The 21,071-nt window shown below is 42.0% G+C and overlaps 1 protein-coding gene across 16 annotated transcripts in view; it reads right to left on the bottom strand.

The window, feature by feature from the left end:
- Positions 1-21,071, bottom strand: part of BMP2 (bone morphogenetic protein 2) — a 223,189-nt gene that overhangs the window by 115,485 nt on the left and 86,633 nt on the right. For 2 of the 16 annotated variants that reach the window (XM_085577012.1, XM_085577002.1), the window contains one exon: positions 8,468-8,539. The exons of the other annotated variants lie outside the window; for them this stretch is intronic. The gene's annotated coding sequence lies outside the window, so the exon portion shown is untranslated. The remainder of the gene's footprint in view (positions 1-8,467; positions 8,540-21,071) is intronic. 16 annotated transcript variants of the gene reach the window in all.

Raw genomic sequence — 21,071 nt, 5'->3', positions numbered from 1 at the left:
ACAAATGCTTATCAAGACCTTGGTAAGAAGAGACATAACCTTAGGGCTGAAAAGAAGAGCAACATGTATAATTTTTCCCTTTACAGATAAACAGCCCTGCTTTTTAAGTAGCTCCTGAGAAGGACATCTAAGCATTGCTCCTGTGAATAAAGCAGACAGTTCACAAGACAACCAGTTCCTGCCTGCATGCATAAGCCTCATGCCAGCAAATCTAATTGAAAATAATCTGTGATCGAGGCTTTGCATTCTTCAGGAAAATTGCTTTTATCCCATCTTTTCCCATCTCTCCTCCTTCCCTTCAACCTTAAATGAATCACATATTGAATCACTGCAGCATGGCTGTATTTGATAATGATTTATAAGGCACTGTCTGCCTCACTCAGTACGCAGTCTTTGGAGAGAGGAGGTATTTTGGATAGGGAAGAACAGGCTGTCAGCACCCAATAAATTATTAGTAGCAGCCATTTCCTGAAGTAAAGACCGATATAAGATCAACCTTCTAAGTGGACAGGTGCACAGGGGTGTCTTACATCAACAGCTTGCCTGGCACATAATCCAAATTCTTAGTAACTACAATCAAATGTGGCACTGACAAGAGAAAGGTTTTACTGAGAGTTGTTAATAAATCAATGGAGGAGTCCTGGACACTGCAGAACTGAGAGTGAGCAGGGACTGGACCCCACTGCTTGGTGCCCTGGGTACCAAAGCAAAGATTAAGACAAATCTCCTGCGCCCGTTTAAGAGGAGGGTGCAATATTATGATCAACAAAACTTCCAAATCTGCAAACTCAACATAAAGTTGCATGCAAGAAACATCGATGTAAGTTTTAATCATCTCTTCTCCATCATCAGCATTCCCCAGCCTATTGTTTCCCTGCTTCCAACTTCCTTCTTTCCAGTTTTCTCCATGGCAAACAAGTCTAGCAGCAGCAGCATGTTCAGACTTCATTGCAGCTCACACTTTGATACCAGTACATACTGATCTGTAGCAGTCATGCTTAAGTTGGTCCTGCACCATAAGAAAGGCATAGGAAACTACTTCCAGATAGCACCACATAAGGATTTTTAGCTGTATCCTACCAAAAAGGACAGTTAACCTACTTTGGTCCTTCACACTCTGACAGTGAAGCAGTGACAGCAGATGGAATACTCAGGGCTAAGAAGGAACTTCAGAACTGTTTCATGACAGCTGTGTGATAACTGCACAGTTCTTCAAAGATGTTTTAAAAATGAACCAAATAAGGAAGATTAAGAGAAGGGAAACAATGGGTCTGTCTCTTCTCCCTCAGCACAGCTTTCCCATGCCCAAGCTATTGTTTGAGTCAGACAGAAGCAGCACACCCAGGTGCTTCCAGGCACAAGAGGACTGGTTACTCACTTCTGTCAAAGAGAGACAATTAATTCCTGCCGCATCCTGAACAGCCCCAAGGCCATTACACCAGTGAGAAGTTTGGCTGATTCCTACAACCTCTGCACTGTGGAGTGCTTTTGCTGAGCTACTAGAGGGCTCGGCACGGTGCAATATACAAAAACAAAGGTGCTGACCCCAAAATCCCACACCTGGAGACCATGATTGGTCGACAAACCCTCTGACTAGATCTTTACAAATCGCTGTTCTTTTTAAAATATGCTCACTTTTCAAGAGCAGTTACTGGTTTCATCACACAATCACCTGGGGAGAATGATTTGCTGTTGCTGTTTAGAAGGTCAAAGCACAGTATCCAATGGCCTTCAACTATTATGAATTAATAAAAATCCATGTTGCAGGCTTCTAAATACACTTAACACCGGGACACAATGACTGAGAGCTGGTAACTCTTACATACTCCTGATAAAACTACATTTTGTCTACTTTATATATGGGCAAGATATACAGAGTAATATCTTCCTCCCTGGAGCTCCACATCCAGCCACTACTTAGCTGCAGTAAATGTCTCCAATCCCATCTATTGAATTGCATCAATGATTTCTGAGAAATCTCTCTGGTAAGTGAATATTTCATCCAGACTTCTGAGTCCTGTGTGATGTCTCTGACACTAAAAAGACAAAAGTTGGGCCCTTGGGGTCTTGTCAAAAGCTAATGTAAGACAAAATGCTTGTAAGCTTTGATTGAAATACTTCCGCTCTCCCAGCACCAGCTAATGATTCTGAACGACTTTGTTTAAGTGTATACTTCCCTACCTTGAAATAGATACTGTGTCAAGTAAGATTTATAGATGGTTTAACTCAATCATGCCTTCAAAGCAGCTTCAGCAGCTCCAAATGCTGCTTAAAAGAGTAGGGAATATTCAGAGGCTGAGCCAGGGTTAAAGAGAGCATCTCTGATCACCTAAGTGATGAGAAGTGGTCAAAAATGGGAATCACTGAAACTACTTGTCCCAAGTTATTGTTTCTCATATTGGAACTGCCAGAACATGCAGGATTTAGGGGTGGAAATGACAGCTTACTGTTCTGAGTCATCACCTGGTGCTTGGAGAGAAGTATTTGAATTAAAGCTTTTAAATAATTTGGTTTAACAAGAGCATTTCCCTGAAAGGACGTGATAGAGTAGAGGAAATGTCCACTGCACAGAAGAAAAGCTAAAAAATCCCCTGAAACCCATGCTTGGCTGTGCCAAGAACTGCTTTGTAACAGCAAGCAAATCCCTTCACTCCTCTTTCAATTGTTTTCCTTTCCCACTGTACATCTGCCTTGTCTATTGGGAAAGAGAGATTTATGAGTGTCATAGGGATTTGGTGGTGCAAGCACTTCTCCTCTCCAATCTTGAGATGAAGATGAAAACCCCACCCTTTGGCTCCAAGGCTGTTGTTGCAGAGACTTGTACAGCACCTGTAGCGACCTCAGTGAGGACTGCAAGGGGAGATCATTAATGCCTCTAACCCCATCATCACTCCCTGGATAGAGGCATTCATAGGGAAACAGAGCACCACATGTGGGTCCTCAAAGTAAATGGAGAGGTGGAAGCAGAGACCAACATGGGACAGGGCAACAAGTGCCACCACAAGTCCCTCCAACCCCTGATTCTGTCTGTGAGAGCAGTCACACAGCCAGGGTGCACAGGCAGGGATGCTCACCCTGAGATTCCCCCAGCTCTGCATTCCCAAGTAGTGAATTTTGTGAACCACAGATGGTGCCTTTGCATTAAACAGTCTCAGAGGAATTTTATTCTTGAATTTTCCAGTCTCTTGACTCAAGTCTAATATGACTTCTAAAGGAAGTAGTGAAATATAATCCAGCAAGGCAATATAATGCAGGGCAAACTGGGGGCAGAACAGATGATATTTGCTGACCACTGAATATTCAAGGTGATGTTTCAACATCTTTGCAGGAGACACAAGTAGCAGAATTTCCTGGTGAAAGCTGAAGGCACTGAACTGCTTTAGGAAGAGCTCAGAAGTTCACAGCTATTGCAGCCCACAAGTGTCACCTGTTTGTAACCCCTGGAACAATTGAACAATTCTGCTCCCAGTGTGATTTCTCTGAAGCCAATGTGGAGCTTGCCTCAGCTGAACAGAAGAGAAAACCAAAGCCCTCTCCTTTCCTGACATGATGCATTTATTCACATGGATTTTAGTCTGATCCTTTCTCTTTAGTGAAAGCCACAAGCACAAAGAGCTGTAAGGGGCAGGTCACCTGAGAGTCCCTCTCTTTATGTTCTCATCTTTTAGGCACTGCACACATGGTGGGAGATCATCTCCTCTGGCCAAACCAGGTAACAGTATCCAGAGATGTGACAGCAAATTTCTCCTGAATTTTAACAACGTTTGGGCAGGATTATAATTTCTTATTTCATGCAGGAAGCTTGTGACAGAAAGAGAATTTAAACTTGAAGCATCAATATAAAGACCATAAATCACCCAAGCTATGTCTGCTAAACACTAATTCCACACTGGAGCAAATCTGCAGTAAATTCCAAAGGTACAGACCATGCAGTGCCAGGATTTTTTCCCACCCTGCACCACCAACCCTTTGCCATGCTTCTGTCCCTAATTTAAGGGTGCTTCCAGCAGTAGATTTCTTTCTCTAAAAAGATACACACATGAAGGAGCACCAACAACTGGTGTGGTCCAAACTGTGCTCAGCAAGACATTGTATTTACCTCTCTGGCATTCCTGGAGAATGAAGACAACATTCTATCAGCATTCATCCTCCTAATCATAAGCCAAGATGAAATGTTAAGCCCTGAAGTAATAAATTTCATCCAAACTGAGAGTGATCCAATTTAATGTATTCTGCATTTAGTGTAAGAAGTCATCTGGAGATAAAGGACAGAATTACCATCATCAGAAAGAGATGAGGAAACAGCTTAGGTGTGGAGATTCTGGAAGGCACAAGCAGGAGTATCATGACCACAGACTTGTCTACATGGGGACAACTTGAGGACACTGATTGAAAGTTTAATTTGAATTTAGGGAGGAGTTCTTTTAAACTATGTTAAATCCTTGTTAAATCCAAACAACTGATTTCAAGTTGTGGCCACAAATGGATTTCTCTGCTTTCTCTTCCAAAATTGTCCTTTATTTCTGAAGTGCTTGTTCATCAATGTATAAAGCATTCTAAAAACATCATTTTCAATTCACACCTACAGCTAACACAAATAATTATTTTTTCATTCGTACATATGGAGACAAAATTTCACTTTTAATAATTATTATACCACCAAGTCACAGCTGAGGTCAAGAACTAATTGTGCCAGGATTTATGTAAACACACAGTAGGATTTCATGGGCCAGATTTGGAGTCAGAAGGGATGATTTAGAATGTTTAGTGATGATCTCATGCTTAACACAGGTCAAGTTTTCTATATGTATGCCACTGACTTACATTTGGCTTGAGTGTATTTTCCAAAAAAATGTAACTCATTTTTGAAGAAGAAACACTCACATTGAGAACCCACTCTTCCCTTTGACAATTTGTTTTATCTCCCTCTAACCAACATTATATTTCACTATATTCTACTTCTCATTTGAATTTGCTGAGGTCAGTTCCAAATCCCAGTGTTTCCCTGTCACATTTTCTTGTCAGGAATTAAAGCCCTTTTAACATTTTCTGCCTAAGAAGTTCTCTCTGCTGAGCAACTTCAACTTTCCCCCCCCTGCCCCCGTAATTCATTTTCAGTTCTTATCAAAACATAAAACACAGTAGGGCTTGTGCTGTAAATAGAAACAGTGCAGTCTCAGCTCATATCCATCACTGAATTTAATGGCTATCACTGATTTACATCACAGGGAACTCTGGCCCATGTAAACATATGGATCTAGAGATGGACAGGGTCTGTCTATTCAGTTTCTTTCTATAAACTAAAACTGCTGCTACCAAAGAGGGTTATGGGCCTACATAAGTGTGCCTGTGTATTAAAATATGGATGTATGTGCATGTCATTTAACTTAACTGCAGCTCTGAAAAAGTGGGATATTGTCACATACATTGATTCACAACCATTCAACAGGGGTCTCAGCATGATCCAATCTGGATCCCATTGCAATTGATAGATTTGTCATTCCCTGTGAGTTTTGGAGCATAAATTCTGTCTCCGTGCTCCTTCTCTTGCAGCCATGAGGATTGCATCCACCAGTGCAGAAGCTCTCCAGTCTCAGGCATATTGGGAACATCAGCCTTACTGGTAAGAAACTGGGAAATGAGGCTTGGACACACGAGGAGACCTTGCTGAGGAGAACTGTCTGCCATGGGATATCACCTTTCTCTCCCCACAGGGAAGTGTGTAGGAGAATCACAGCACATCATCCAGCTGCTTCTACCCAAATACACCCACAAACAGATACCAAATAAATCCCATGCAGATCAATTCAAACTCAATTTTCACTGACTATTGAAAAACACATAGTGGACAAAATGAGAGTAGGTTTAGATTAGCTATTAGGAAGACATTCTTCCCTGTGAGAGTGGTGAGTTCCTAGCACAAGCTGTCCAGAGAAGTTGTGGATTCCTTATCCCTCTAAGTGTTCAAGACCAGGATGGACGGGGCTTGGAGTAGCTGGAACAGTGGGAGGTGTCTCTGCCTATAACAGGCAGTTGAATGAGATGATCTTTAAGGTGCCTTCCAACCCAAACCACTCTGTGATTCTATGAAAATCACCATGTGGCTGATGATGCTGGTTTTGGCTCATGGCATTCTCTAGTGCCTGCTCGATCGTTCCCACTGGCAAAGGTATCCTTCAGAGAATAAGTCCTATTAAACTGCAAGCTACTCAGCTGAAAAGGGCTCCTGAACCTGGCATTCATAGAAGGCCATTAGAAATGGTGGCAAACTACACCCCTAGATTAGTCTGAGATGTTTAAAACCTACTCACACAGTGAGCAGGGAATTTTGGTTGGCAGAATCCCCAGAATAAGCTGAGGGCTGGCACAGAAAGACTGCATGAGGCCAAAGCAGCTCTGAGCTCGACCCAAAGGTCTCCCTTTGTGTCCAGCATCATCACAGGTTCTTGCTCTTGCTGCAGTAATCAGAGGGTGTTTGACTCTTGACCTCAAGGGCCCTGGAGGTGGACTCCCTCCTTCTGACCTGGCTGAAGCTAACAATGTGCTGCACACCACTTCTCTCTTCATGTGGACTTCAGCCCCTGACACAGTATTCCAGGCATGCCCCATCTCTGGTGGAAAAGTGGAGAGGTTGAAAATACACCAGATATTAAATTGCAAGGCTTGCTCCCAGGCTTCTGGCCCCTGAAGTGAGTTCTGCTGCAAGGAGCTGGAAAATGTTGTGTTGTGAACAAAACATGGGTTTTTCAGAAAGTCTCTACTCTTGCCATGGGCTGAGTCCTCACCATCTTCTCTAGTGCCTAATCATCACTAGCACTGGACTCAGCTTGAAAAGCTGGGTATGGTGGGCACTTTCACCCAAATTTCCCTTTTTTTGAAATACTCCTTGACACGTTATGGTTTTAGTTGCTGTGGTGATTGATTTGTGTTTAATGAGCTCATGTTATTGGTTGAGATTTTTATGGGGTGAGTCATGCGGGTTTCATTTGGTAAAATTCACATGGAGATATTGCCATCTAGATCAGCACCAGATTAGCCAAGAACTCCAGCTTCAACTCACCCATTTTAACATTCCCAGGTGAAGTCAACTTTCTGATGAGGCAGATAAATGTCTGCAAAGTAAATATTCAGTTAATAAGGTACCTATTGTACTGTTGATTGTGATGAGGCAGCCTCCAGTTTTAATTTAACATGATTTAACTACCGAGCTATTCCAACGATATCACAGGAGCTTGTTAAATGAAAATAACGCCATTTACATTTGCATGTACATGTGCAAGGAAAAAAAACAACAATAAGAAAGCAGCTCCTGGACTGACAGCACTTGGAATGATGTCATTTGAATCAGTGGCAATTAATTGCACAAGGTGAGCTACCATATCTGTGAAAATACAAAGGGCACAGCCCAGTGGTTCTGCTCCAAAGGACAGAATGCTGGACTGGGAGATCACAACACCCGTCTCTGAATCCAAACTTCATCACTTCTCTGGCAAACTACCTCACCTCTTCATGCTTCAGTCAGTCCATCTGTTGGAAGGGAATAACAATACTGAACTGTTTTCCCCAGTGCTTTGAAAACTGGGAAATACATGAGCCAGATTTTGTTATACTTTTGTTTAGGGATTTTTGTTGCTTCAGATTTACTCTCAGTGTCTGGGCCAGATTAGCTGCTTGTCCCGTTTCTATGGGCTACGGATTGTTTTAAGGACACAAAGTAGCTCAAACTGCAGGGGAGGCAGGACATGGTTCCACATTCAAATGTCATTAAGCTGATAGACCAAGCTGATTTCTGCAGGGAACGAACCACATCATTAAAGGACACCTGTCACTAAAGGCAGTTAGTCTGTTCAGAGATCCCAGTTTATCATTTTACACTGCAGATTGAAACAGGCCTTAAATCCATTTTCTGAGTTTGGAATGTTACAGTTTGTATCCTGAAGATCTGACAGTCTGAATGGACAGGAGGAAGAATGAAAGAAGTGACATTTGCCACAGTTAGAGGACGAAAAGTCTGCTCAGGGAGTTCGAAGAATGCTGAGTGCCCTGCTCTCTTCTGTGCTCATGTTTCCACCAGGTCCCACCAGAAATGCCACAAACTTAGGAAATAAAATAGTTGTTCTAATAGATTAGCATTTCATTAGTTACTTAAATAAGAAACCATCCTAGCTGGCTTGACTGAGATGCTCGAGGAAGCTGGTGGCAGGGCAAGGCCATAAACCCAGATCCCTAGGGTATCCTTCCCTGGCCAGCCTCCCTCAGAACTGTGGAGCAGGGCTCTGGGGGCACAGCAGATACTCTTGTGACTGCCGAAGCAGCTTGTTTCAACTTACATTTTTCAGTATTTTTTTTTTTATCACGTTGTGAGCCGAACCATAGATTAGTGCCAAAGAGCCTCTAATTACATAGTAACAGTAGCAATTGCATAACCCCCTCCCAGCTCCCTGCAAGGGCTCAGTTCCACACTCACCAATGGAATGTCACATTTTTCCATGCTTTAAGTATCTTTTTTCACTATTGCTGCAGCCAATTGCTTCTAATACTGCAAAAAAATAACAAAAAATGCTGGGATTAAACCTCTACAAATCCTAACAGCATGTTTACAATAGTCTTCAGGTTCACTCCTAACCACTAGGTCTGTGACCTTTTAGTAAATTATACTATCCTGGAAGGTTTTAGCTGCTGTTCCAGCTCCACTGTAAACATGTAAACTTGAGCCATCTGTGCTTTTTTAATATTTCCTGTAAAGCCTATCACTACTCCAATCTGCCGTTTTCAATTGGCGGCACAAGAAGTCATTGTGTGCTAATTTTTCCCAAGGGCACTTGATGCACTTTATTAAATAGGGTTTTTTTCTTCCTCATTAAGGCCTTTCCACAACAATAAAACTATATTTTGGATACCCAAGCCAGCAGGCATTGGGCTGGTTTATATGAAAAAAACATCCCAGCCAGCTACACTTTTCCCAAAGAATAATATGGAGAGAAAGAAAGTTTTTTAAGATGTTGCAACCTCTCCTTTTGGGGGCCTGCACAGGAAGCATATTGAAGGCAAAGCAACAGAGGATGGGAAGAATTTGGCTGAACATCCCCCAAAAAAAAGAGGCTTGGATTCTTCCAGGGGCATCAAAAACTTGCTGGGTCATACACATCTCACACTCCTCCAGTTGCTGTTGGCTGCTGGAGTATGGGTTGTACAAGCAGGAACTGCAATGCCAAACAGGATCAGACCCGGGGAACTGCAATGCCAAACAGGATCAAACCCTGCAATTCCAACAGGATCAGTGGTTCAGTTCATTTGGGATCCTGTTTCTGAGACCCACACAGCAGATGTTTGATAAGAAAGCACAAAAAACCCAACTGCAGAAGCACCAAGGGTTTAGGCCTTCATAAAGATCTCCTTTTACTTCATCCCCTACTATATCTTTAATAAACCTATTTTCTCCTCCTGTCCATTGTCATAAAACCTGTTAAAATATTACTTGCACTATAGAATCTGTTTTAAATGAGCAAGGCACTGATTATCAAGGGGGGAAAAGTGGGTTGGGTTTTTTTTTTTTTTTGTACTTTTATACTAATTTTTAACAATACCATGCCAGAATAAGTAACTTTGAGAAGTCACTCTCAAAACCCAGTATAGGATAAATCGGAAGCATACATAGCATGATTTTTGTCAGGGATTTCCTATTTAATTTAAAAATCTTTGCTTGTATTTAAAATATGCAGAGTATAACCTTTTATTTTCTTTGCTTTTTGGTGATTTGACCTGTAAGCATAGTAAAACAGTTTCCTAATAAATGTGGGGGATTTTTGCTCATGTTAGTTTAAGCAGCATTTAAGGTCAGAAAGGACAATTGTGACCCAGGAGGCTGACCAGCTCCCTGATACAAAATAACTGTTTATCACTTTCTTTCCCCAAAGCCCTCTTTATTTTCCTTTGAAAAAAAATTAGTGACCCACATTCCACACGGGCTATTGGTGACTTCAACATACCTCTGCTCAGAGCTGTGCTGGCAGAAGAGGCTGAAACAGGTGTTCAAACACTAAGCACTGCCTATACATTTAATCTGACATCCTGCTCAGAGAATGCTGGGCAAAACAATTGAACCAAGTCCACACTTTGAAGCTGCAGCTCCAAAAAATCACAGCTGAAAGGGGAGGGAGCCTCCTAGCAACAAAAATGCACCCCAGCCTCCCAGCTGAAGTGTGTGTGTCGCACAACACCTCATGGGTCCACAAGATGGGTTTTGGCAGGGGGGGAGGCTTAAAGCTTTGAATTTGCCACTTCTTTCTCAACCGGTTTTTAGTTCTGATCCTGAATGAGAAGAAAGGGGTCCTTGTTTGATAAGAAGGGATGATAACCTGCACCCAAGCCAATAAAAAGGATTAACCCGAGACTGAAGGCTCAATACTGGGTTCTGGCCGATGCATGGTTCAATTAGACTAAAAGCTGTCCTACAGCATTAAGGCAAGTTACCTTCATTTTCAGCTTCAGTGAAACAGACCCCAGATGACAGGATAGGCAAACAAGGACTTTTTCACTTTTCACAATTGCTTTCATCCTGCATCGCCAGTATTATTGGACTTTAAAGAAACTGGAAAATCAGAGGAGTGTTCAAAGTAGGTGGTCTCAGTGTATTCATTGCATCCAGGCACATCAGGCTGGGTAACGTGTTTTGTAAGCCCAGCAATGTGGCTCACAGTTCATTTCTTCACTTCATTTTCATTTTCACCTAATAAAATCAATTTTCAACCCAAAGTGATGGCCTACAGATATTACTTTAGAAGCCCAGGATGTAAACACTTCAGACAGTCATGCACCTCCAGCAACACCATGCTCTCCAAAGAAGGGAGCCTGTTCCTCCCAGGCAGCCTGCTTTTATCCCATGCACCTGGGTAAATTATGGATAGGAGTGTCTGGCTCTTTTCAGCAGCAGGGGTCAAAATACTTTGAAAAAAAAAGAAACAAAAACCAACAGGATCATGACAGACTGACTTTTCACACACAAGGAAATGGAGGCACAGCTCAGCCAAGGTCATTCCTGGCTGGACAGCAGAGCTGGGAAGAGCCAGGCACAGGTCCAAAGCCCTTCTCTGTGCTCTCCCATCCAGCTGCCCAGGCCTGAACGAAGCAAGAGGGATGTAAATCTGTGGATTTACATCTCAGACTTTCATTTTTTTTTCCCCATGATGTAAACAGAATGAGCAAACATCCATCTGAAGCACCAGAAAGCTGTTTATGGGAAACATGAACAGCTCCTTTCCTATTTCCCTGGTAAATAAAGCTTGGAGATGATTCCTGGAAATACAATATCCCCATATATGATACCACAGAGTGCCTGTTGACATACACCAACATTCAGAAAACAATGTGTTTTCTCCCACATTTCCCATGGCTGCCATCATGGTGTAGAGCCTGGTCCTTGCTGTCTATTTGTACAGGGAGCAAGGATTAAATGAACACAACAGTGTTGCAAGCACTAAAAACAGCCCAGGAGGGGCAGTTGTTTGTAGAGAATTAAATCAAGAAAGGACAAATTTAGAAGTATTTATTTGATAGGAGGCTGTGCTGACCATTCCTAGAAAAGCAGGAGTTGGAGAGCTTAGGAAACAGACTGTCCACAACTGGAGTGCTTTCCACTCACATCTCTGTAGAATGACTACATGGCAAAGATACAAACTTTTGATATGCAGGAAAAATATGCTGGAAACTTAAGGCATCCTGATAGCCCAGGGCAGCCTGTTTGCTTGAATTTTCCTGGTGTAAATAGAACCACCACATAACAGCTCAAGGACTGTCCAAGCAAGACAGCCAAAAGAAACAGTTATTTGTTATCCAGATCATTCCAGAAATTCCTTTTTCCTTGACCTGCAAGTGGAACAAACATCCTAGTTGCTGGAGCATCCCTACCACTACAGGCAGGACTTGGATATTCCATATCAATCAGTGGTCATCCTGCCCCAGGCAAAGATTGCTGACTGCAATGTGTGGGAAACAGGAAAAGCAGCTTAAAATGAAGTTGTGGGACTGCTTGTTTCATTCAGGCAGACATGTGAAAAAAAGAATTTATGAAATGTTGATTTTTTTTTTTCAAACTCTTAAAACAAATGGAAGCGTGAAAATTCACTGAAGCAACATTATTTTTATAGTCTCTCATGTAAACACCCCTGAGATTCTGTTAATGTAGTTGAACTTTCAGCTGGGTGGTAGTTAGAGCAGAAAGGTCACCACACCCAGGGCTGACCCCTATTGAAACTGTGCTAACTTTGACTTTCTTCTTCCAAAGCTTCACAACAAACTTCAGCTTAACCCCTTGAAGATGGTTTGATTTCACTTATCCATCACCACCAAAAGAAATCACTAACCCAGAAAGGCATTTGGCTACAAGAGTGACACAAGACTAAGAGATACTCGAATTTCAGGTTCTCCAGATCTCCAGATAAGTTGTGGGTTCCCCATCCCTAGAAGTGTTCAAGACCAGCTTGGTTGGGGCTTGGAGCAACCTGGGATAAAGGGAGGTATCCCTGCTCATGGCAAGGGGTTGGAACAAGATGATCTTTGAGGTCCTTTCCAAACCAAACCATTCTATGATTCTATTCTGTCATTGTCCACTGCACCATTCATCTCCACCTCTCTCTTCTTTCAGGCTGAACTAACTTCTTTTGCTAAATCTCTAATGTATCTCACACCATGTAGCCTTTGATCACAAGTTTGGGTCTTGAGTCGTAACTACTTTTAGCAAAATAGGTTTTATTGCATTTTTCTAGCTAATCTCAATACAACACTGATATTTGCATGGTGCCTGAGGCACCCCTCTAAACTGGGAATAAATGGCTGCTTTTTACATTATATACACAAGAATTAATCTTTCAGAGAGGCAAAGTAGGCAGAGGAACCAGTGAAGGGTGCTGCAGTAACAATGGACTTCCAAAAATACTGCAGAAGCTGCAGAGCTCCTTATTGTACAGACACTCAGGGCTGGAACACAAAGGGATCAACCTGATTCCTGCCACCACCAAGGGATCAGGAGAAACTGCTTCTTAAACATCTACCTAGCAGTCAAAAGCCCCACAGAACTGGTGGCGAGCAGGAAAAGTCCAAGCTTCATTTGTAATTTGACAGTCTCTGACCTGTCTCTGACCATGCCCACAGAAATGTGTTCCAACAGAATTTTAGTGCCAGGGATACAAATAATAGTCTGACCTCCATCATGTTCACAGCTCTCTGGCTGAGCACAGAACCTGAAGCAGAGGTACAGAGGTTAAGTATAACAGTGCTACAAACATGTGATCTTGGTTCTCAGTGGACACCCACAGAAACACTCCAGTCCTTTGCACTCTCTCATATCTCCCCCCCACCCCAGCAGATTGAAACTTCCTCAGTAGTTTTAATTCCTGTCATTATCAAAAATTATAACTTTTTCCTCCAACAAAAAAGTGTTGAATGAACTTGGGCTCTTAAAAAAGTTCCCCATCTTAAGACTCTAGCCTCAGGTCTTGTTTTTGAAGAGAGCCTGTTAAAGGCTACATTTGTACTGCAGCTACATCTGAACAGCAAGAAGCGTGCCTGGTTCTGGTACTGCAAATCTGTTTTCTCATTTTGATTTTAAATTAACACCAGCAATGTGCTTTAGCACTGTCCCTGCCTGGCCTTCTGTCATGCAGCCTAATTCTTCAATCCCCCCAGGGGCTGAACTGACCTGTGTTATAAATACTGTACTGAAGTGCAAACACTTGGATGACCTTTAATACAAGAGTCAGAACTGACCCCTACGTTTCTTCACGTTGTCAAACATCCAGAAGATGCAGGACTAATAGGCACACTAATGGCCAAGGAAGAAAGTGAGGACTTCAAACTCCCCTTAATGGAGTAAAAACACATTCTTTTAAAAGGGAAAAAAAAAAGGCTCTGAGAATGTGGCTTTTCACTAACATAAACAGTTTCAAAGAATGGTTGTGGCACAGAAGCAGTGACTGGAAAATCAGAAAATCTGTATAAGAACTGTTGTCATGGTGGATTTCCCATAGGGATTATTTTAATCTATGGAAGCCATTAAAGACATTGGTTTGACTGGAGGGTCTCGACTTTTCTTTTTCTTCCCCCTCTCCAGACACATACATCAAACTCTATGGGGCTGTTATCTCCAGCACCGGCTGAAAAATCGGTGACAGTATTAATAAGAAAACATTTGATGGTCTTGTGAACTGCTAAGAGTAATCAGTATTAAGGTGTTAATAATGCCATAATCTGAGGCTGATACTTACTGCCCCAATTCATAATGCAATTTAGCCGCTTAGCACATGGCACTTATGATGCAGATTCACTGCAAAGCTATTGGGGGAAATTGTCCTAAGAAAATCTAAAACTCCCTGGACTTCCAAGACCAAACAGGACATACAGAAATGTATGATAGAAATGCAAGGAAAGGAAGGTGCTCTGTATTAAAATTTTTACGGGAGCAGATCTGCTAAGAAGGAAGTAATAATGGCATTGGTTTAAAAAAAATAGTTCAAATGAGAGAGAAAGCAAACAAGTTGGATACAGTTAAAGGCTCATCTAGCTAATTCAGCTGGGAGTGGGAGTTTTGAGGGATCAAGAGGAGAATCACTTCCTGTTGGTCCCAGGGCAGGCACTCCAGCACAAATTCAAGCCACTCCATTCCTCTGTAGATTATGAAAATGTATAAGTTGTCACTAAATCCAAGTTAAAACAAAAAAATAAAAGGCCAGAAGTGATTAAAAAAAAATCCAAAAATTACCTTTCCAGTCACAGTACTGATTCAGCCCCATTAATACGCTCTGTATACTGCAAAGCATAGATTAAATAATAAACAATTATATATTATATTTAACAAGGAAAGCTGAACTGGAAAATGCCTTCTGGTCTCACCCTGTGCATGTGCACACTGCTCAGTCAGTGACACAAATTTTGTATTTCAGAAACCTCCTCTCTGAACTTTGGACTCCTCAGCTTTCACATTATCCCAGCACTGATTTTTCAATTCTTTAAAGCATAGAGGGATTTCTAAGAGCTGCACCATCTCAATTACTTCTTTCATTCATTGTAAAGGTGCAGTGTTTTAGGAACCAACACCTGGGACAGCTCTGATGGAGGCACCAGAAAATGAACATTTTTTTAACTCCGGCAGCCTTCAGCCAGGTATCATTAACAGACCAAGGGATCTTGCATTTGAGAGCCAAGTTCCTTGGTGGAAGTTCAGATCCTCTAAGAACTTCAAGCAGCAAACCTTTACTAGAAAAACACACAAAGAGTCAACATAATAGTGAAAGAAAATGGAAGATGTAGGCAAGTAAATTTATTTAGCCACAAATCTGTTCCTGTAACTTGGAAAAGACCTTTCAGATCTGGCCAACAGCAGTGGAAAAGCCATAGGAAGCACTGAAGCATAATTTTTTTTTTGCTTCTCTTGTTGGAGGTATCTTAGAGCTTTAATAGACACTTCAAGCTGAGTTTAAAGACCCATAAAATTCTTTAGTTTGGAAAAGACCTTTAAGATCAAATCCAACTGTAAATCAAACACTACCAAGTTCACCACTAAACCAAGGCCTTAAGAGCCACGTTTATGCATTTTAAATACTTCAGTTGAAGCTTTTTGAGATGTCACTGAATTAAAAACCAAGCCATGTTTATCAGTGCATACAGAGTCAGAGACTGATTGCAACACTTTCCCATGTAAAGGTTTGCTTAAAATTGGGTTTGTTTTATTCACTTGTCTCATTTAAGATTAGTGGTCAAACTTTTGACTGAGAGATGTAGATTGGGCCAGTGAGGCTCAGTTTTTTGTAAGGACACAGAACATTTCAAACTGAATCTCCTCAACCCTACAGCCCCTAAAGCACACAGGAGTTGCAGCTGAAGACTCTCATCCTTCAGAGAGAGGAAGTCCCTCACTACATATTCCCAGTATTCCCCCATGGGCTCCTCTGTGGCACATCATGGGAGTTCCATGTAGTGTTGGTAGGTTCTGGTCCAACCTGGGGATCAAAATAATCCCAGGCTTCATTAAAAGAGAAACTCTCCTTGCCCAGCTCTAATAAAACAGGTTTTTACTTTCAAGAGGCAAGCAGGTGTTTCAATCCTATGAGATTCTATGACATTTAATCTCCTAAATGTCAATGTTTGTTGTGGTGTCTTTTGCCTTGAATCCATGTTTGCCCCCTGTTCTCCTTCCTAATCCCCTCCCTTCCCCAGTTGCCAATCTTCCCAAGCCCCTCCCCTAACCTCCTCCCTTCCAAGTTGTCAGTCTTCCCTATCCCTACCCCTTTTTCCAGAGTTCTGTGTCTGTCTTGTTGCCCTCAACACCCCATTTGTTACTTTGTATTATTCCCCTCCCCTGTTCTCCCTGATAGGTTTACAAAATGTTAGTCCCACCTTTGACCCCTCCCCAGCCTTACCCTCATGTTCCTACACCTCAGCTCCTGACTTGCTGTATAAAAACTTCAATTCAATTCCCCCCCCCCCCCCCAGTTCTCACTGGGAGCCCAGGAATAAATTTATCTTGTTCTTTGGCAAGACCCGTGTCATTGCTGTCTGTCCGTGTGTTGGACCTGCCGATAACTGGGAATTGCAATTGCAGAGCTCGCAGGGGGATGGCCGTGTCCCACCGCAGGCACCCAGCACACCCCCATAGTGCATGCTGCAACAAATGTTGCTTTGGAAATGGGTCTAAGCCATTAGAGACTTCTGAGAATGTCATCCTTCTTCTTTAAATTTGCTGTGACCACACACAGTTAGCACAAGTCTTGCAGTTCTGTGACCCAGGATATTCTACAGACATTATGCTGCTTTCCTTTCCTTACTCAGGGCTACAAATCTGGAGCTTTTTGCTTCAGAGGCTTTTCAGAATGTAAAAGTTTCATTAAAACATGAGCAGGAAAAATGTATTTTATTCATGCTGTCATAACTAAAAAACCTCTCAGAGTTTCCAAAAACTTCACCTTAGGGGTAACACTAAGCACGGAAAATTTCTGAGCAAAAAGAATTTGAGAAAGTTATTAGCAAAAGTTATTAGCCAAGAGTGGGGATTAGAACTCAGCCTTAACAACTGTCTTTGCTATAATAATTTTTACACAGGGCCTGCACAGCAAATTAATTTTCCTAAGACACTGCAGTCAAACTTAGCTGCACCTTATGCCCAGTGAGCTCGGCGCTGCACTGGCACACAGCACAAATAAGGAACCCTGGGCTCTTTGTTCTCCTTCCCAGGCCTGTGTGAAATAAGTCACTTAGCTCAAAGGCAGTTTGCAGAAGTTTGCACAAGTTTCTAACAGGCATTATCTGTTCTGCAGCACAACCACAACAAACCAATGCAGGTGTGTGCTGACACAGTGAAGGAGGACCTCAATTAAGGAACACAGCAGCCACTGCATTGAGGGACTGTGGAATTATTCCCACTGGCTTCAGCCCCTCTGTGTATTTAGGAGCAGCCTATAACCAGAGAAAAGATGCAGTGGGTGGTCCAGAAGTCTAGGTGCTTGGAAGATCTCTGTTCAGTCTCCCCTTTAGCATATCCTCTGTGAATCCTGCCCAATAGCTTTGAAGTGTGGGAGTGCCCACAAATGTATGGGACTCTGTGCCTCAGCTCTCTGCCTGTAAAGTCAATACATTAAGCCAATAAATTAAGCTTTTCTGCAGCTGAAAGGTTTGGGGAAATAAATATACTGACAACCATGAGCTCCAGTGGATCCTCACATGACCACTGGGGGAATTACAGGTCACCAATGCTACCAATGACAGAAAATTTCTGCCCAGTTCCTGTTCCTCAGAGGCTGAATTTGTGCCTTGGATCTGGAAGATTTCTGCATGTTTCAAAAGTTGTGAGGGGCTTTTTCTTCCCTCTTGACATCATTTTTGATGATTCATAGAGTATCAGACATAACATCATAGATAATGAAAATTTCTGCAGTGATACACCAATTTTGGAGTTAATTTGGTCTCAAATCTCACTGACCTGAATCTATTTAGTAAAACTTCAAGGATAAAATTCTTGAGTCCCTATGAATTCATTGTGCCTCACATGGAACATCTATATTTCCAATATTAGATATTTTGGTGAAAAAACATGCCTCTTTCCACAGGCATTACTTATTTGTAATGTCTATTTATTTAGTATTTCTTTCTGTTTTCCTGCATTGTAGAAGTGTAAATCCTACTTGAAAAATTTTCTTTTACAGATTAAAAATCTCCAAAGGCTTATAAGCTGATGTGAAAGATTGACTTAATTGAGCAGTATATTTTTGATTTACTAAAGAAACCTTAATCCTTTGACTAAACTGATGTATAGATTTTTGAGAGATTAGCAAACTTAAAATGCATTAAATTCCAGGGCAATAAAACCATCTGATTGTATGAAAAGACATAAATTTAAAACACAGCTTGTGTTGCCAGTTACTATGGGGTCTGTTATCATTGGCTTATCAATTAAATCCCTGATATGGTTGTTATAATCATACATTTACAGAAATGACCATAAACCTACTGCCATCTGTACAGAAAACCCATTGTCCAAGACATGGACCCACACAGAGGGTGCCCTTTCCTGCAAAATTTCCATCAGGAATTATAAGTGAGCAAAAGACAGAAGAAGCAACTCAGTAAAAATATCACAGGGTACATTAGCAGCATAAAATTTTGCATGTGCCACTACCAAGCCACAGGGAACAGCAACTCTAATTAAAAGTTCTGCTGATGTGGGGATGGAAATGGCAACAAGGCCCGGGAAAACTGGAGGGCTGCCAGCTTTCCAGAGGTCAGAAACATGTGGGGAAACTGTGCTTTAGAATCCAGATAAAATCACACAACTGGCGGCTTTTCTGAAGGCTTGAGGGTGAACCCTGCAAGAGGAGCAGCAGCCCTGCAAGCAGGACTATGGCAGGAGCACACTGTGAGCACAGGCTTCCTCACATCCCATGGGAATGGAAGCCACACAAACACCTCAGATAGGTGCTGTCCCAGAGCCAGATTACATTTCCAACCATGATCCCTTCCCAAAACACCAATGACTGCCCTGTGCTTATTTTTAAAGGGTTTGGGGTTTTTTTTTTGCATCTGGAGCTGTCTGCTGACTGATTTGTCATTCCCTGCTGTGGCAATGGCTAGGAAAACAAGGGCTCAGGGACCAAAAACTGATTCCCCAAGGCTGCCAGTTCGAAACCAGGTATAGATATGACACACAAAGTACAACGTTCAGTAGATCCACAATGTTACCGTCAGCAAAAAAACAAATCAGTGAGGAGGAAGCTTTTCAGAAGACAGCTCTGGCAGGTGGAGCTGCATTCCCAATGCTGGGGTAGCTGCTGCCAGGACCTTCATTTGGGAAGCAATGCTGCTTGGAGGGTGAAGCACAGGCCAACACTCCTCCACTTTCTGTGTGTCTGTGGGACTTCCAAGCCTTTTTCTTCCTCTCCTGTCTCATGGTCTATGAGAACCCCGGGCTTGCTCTGGGGTCTCATGTGGTGGTGAAATTCCTCCTCCAACCCGTGCTTCCAAAGAAAAACTCCGCAGGCTTAGCTGTTCGGTCTCAAGGCAGTTTATTGCTAGTTATCTAACAGATTATGTTCTTGGACTGCGGCTATTTGATCAGCGGCCTGGGTAGAGGCACACACACACCCTGACATCCTCTCTATCTGCTGTCTTCTTCGTCTCTCCCCCCGCCCAGGGCTGCTGCTATCTTTTATATGATATATTACGTATAACAAGTTTACAATTATTCCCCAATACCTACTACCTACGTTGCCAAGTGTTTTTCTACTCTAAATCAATCTGTGAGTGCCAACATCACCAAGAACATGGAGGTAAGGAAAAGAAGGAGGAAGAACAGGATCAGCCCACTTTCCTCCATCTTAGAACTTCTGACCTCCATGTACAAAGTGAAAACCCCCCTGTACATGTGTTAAACCCCCCCTGTACAATACTAAAAAAATTTCCCCTCTACTTTGTAATTACTTTTACTATACTATCTAACCTTTTGTGACTGCTTGTTCCACCTCCAAAGTTGGTAACTCATTCCATGGCTCAAACTCAAAATCACAGCTGTTTTTCAGCTGTCTGCCAGGGTCTAAAATGCTTCTGACCAAGGCCTGGAACCTCTAAAAATGTCTGAGAGACATTTTGAGTTCCCACAATGGTCACTTGGTTTCTCCAAAGCAGGAACTGTCACTGCACAGATGCACGGGCCCAACACTGTGAATTCCTAATGCCAGCAGGGCCCCTCCATACCACTGGAATGTAAATAAACCTCAGCACTTCTCCTGGATCTCTGCAAGTTAAATAAAGCACCCACACAGCCCTACCACCAAAGCATGTGGAAAGGCAGTAAGGGATTGATTCCGGTTTGTCTTTGAGCTTCCTGTACCCTGCTCATAACCTTCCAATCCCTTATTTATTTATTTTTTTAATCTTTTCACCAAAACCCACGTTAGAACATAGAGGAACCAGAAATGGGGCACCAAAGAAAAGCAAACGATTAAACTAAAAATATCCTTGCCAAACATGCAGAAAAATAAATAGGTGGAAAATAAGCCCAGCTCTCCTGAGGGCAGAACAAGGCAGTGTACACTGATGGGTCACAGGGATAGCTGCAGTAATTACATTTTACATTGCTTTAGGTTTCATTTATGCTGTCAAAACTGTTTTGTCACACTGGATTTTTTTTTAATGCATTTCAGATTTTGCTAATCTCTAGAAAATCTATATCAGTCTAATCAGAGGATTGGGAGGCTCCTTGCTGTATCAAAAATATACTGCTCCATTAAGTCAATCTTTCATACTGGCTTATAAATCTTTAGAGATTTCCAATTTGTCAAAGGAAGGGATTGGGTTTTTTTCCTGTCCATGTAGTTAAGTTTTTCTAAGGATGAATCTTTGAGAAAGAAAAAAAAAGAAAGAAGGAAGAAAAGAAAGTTAGTAGACTAAAAGTATGATAATTTTAAAAACCTGCAATGGCCACATGAGTGCCTAAAATCCCAAATACTTGCATGAAGATCAGCAAATAATAAGGAAACTGTTACCATGGACAAACTTTTGACTCATCCCCTTACATTGCATGAGATTCT

Source organism: Lonchura striata, chromosome 3 (assembly GCF_050655825.1).
Source record: "Lonchura striata isolate lonStrDom1 chromosome 3, ASM5065582v1, whole genome shotgun sequence".
Taxonomy (NCBI): domain Eukaryota; kingdom Metazoa; phylum Chordata; class Aves; order Passeriformes; family Estrildidae; genus Lonchura; species Lonchura striata.
This window is presented reverse-complemented; position numbering and strand designations above follow the sequence as displayed.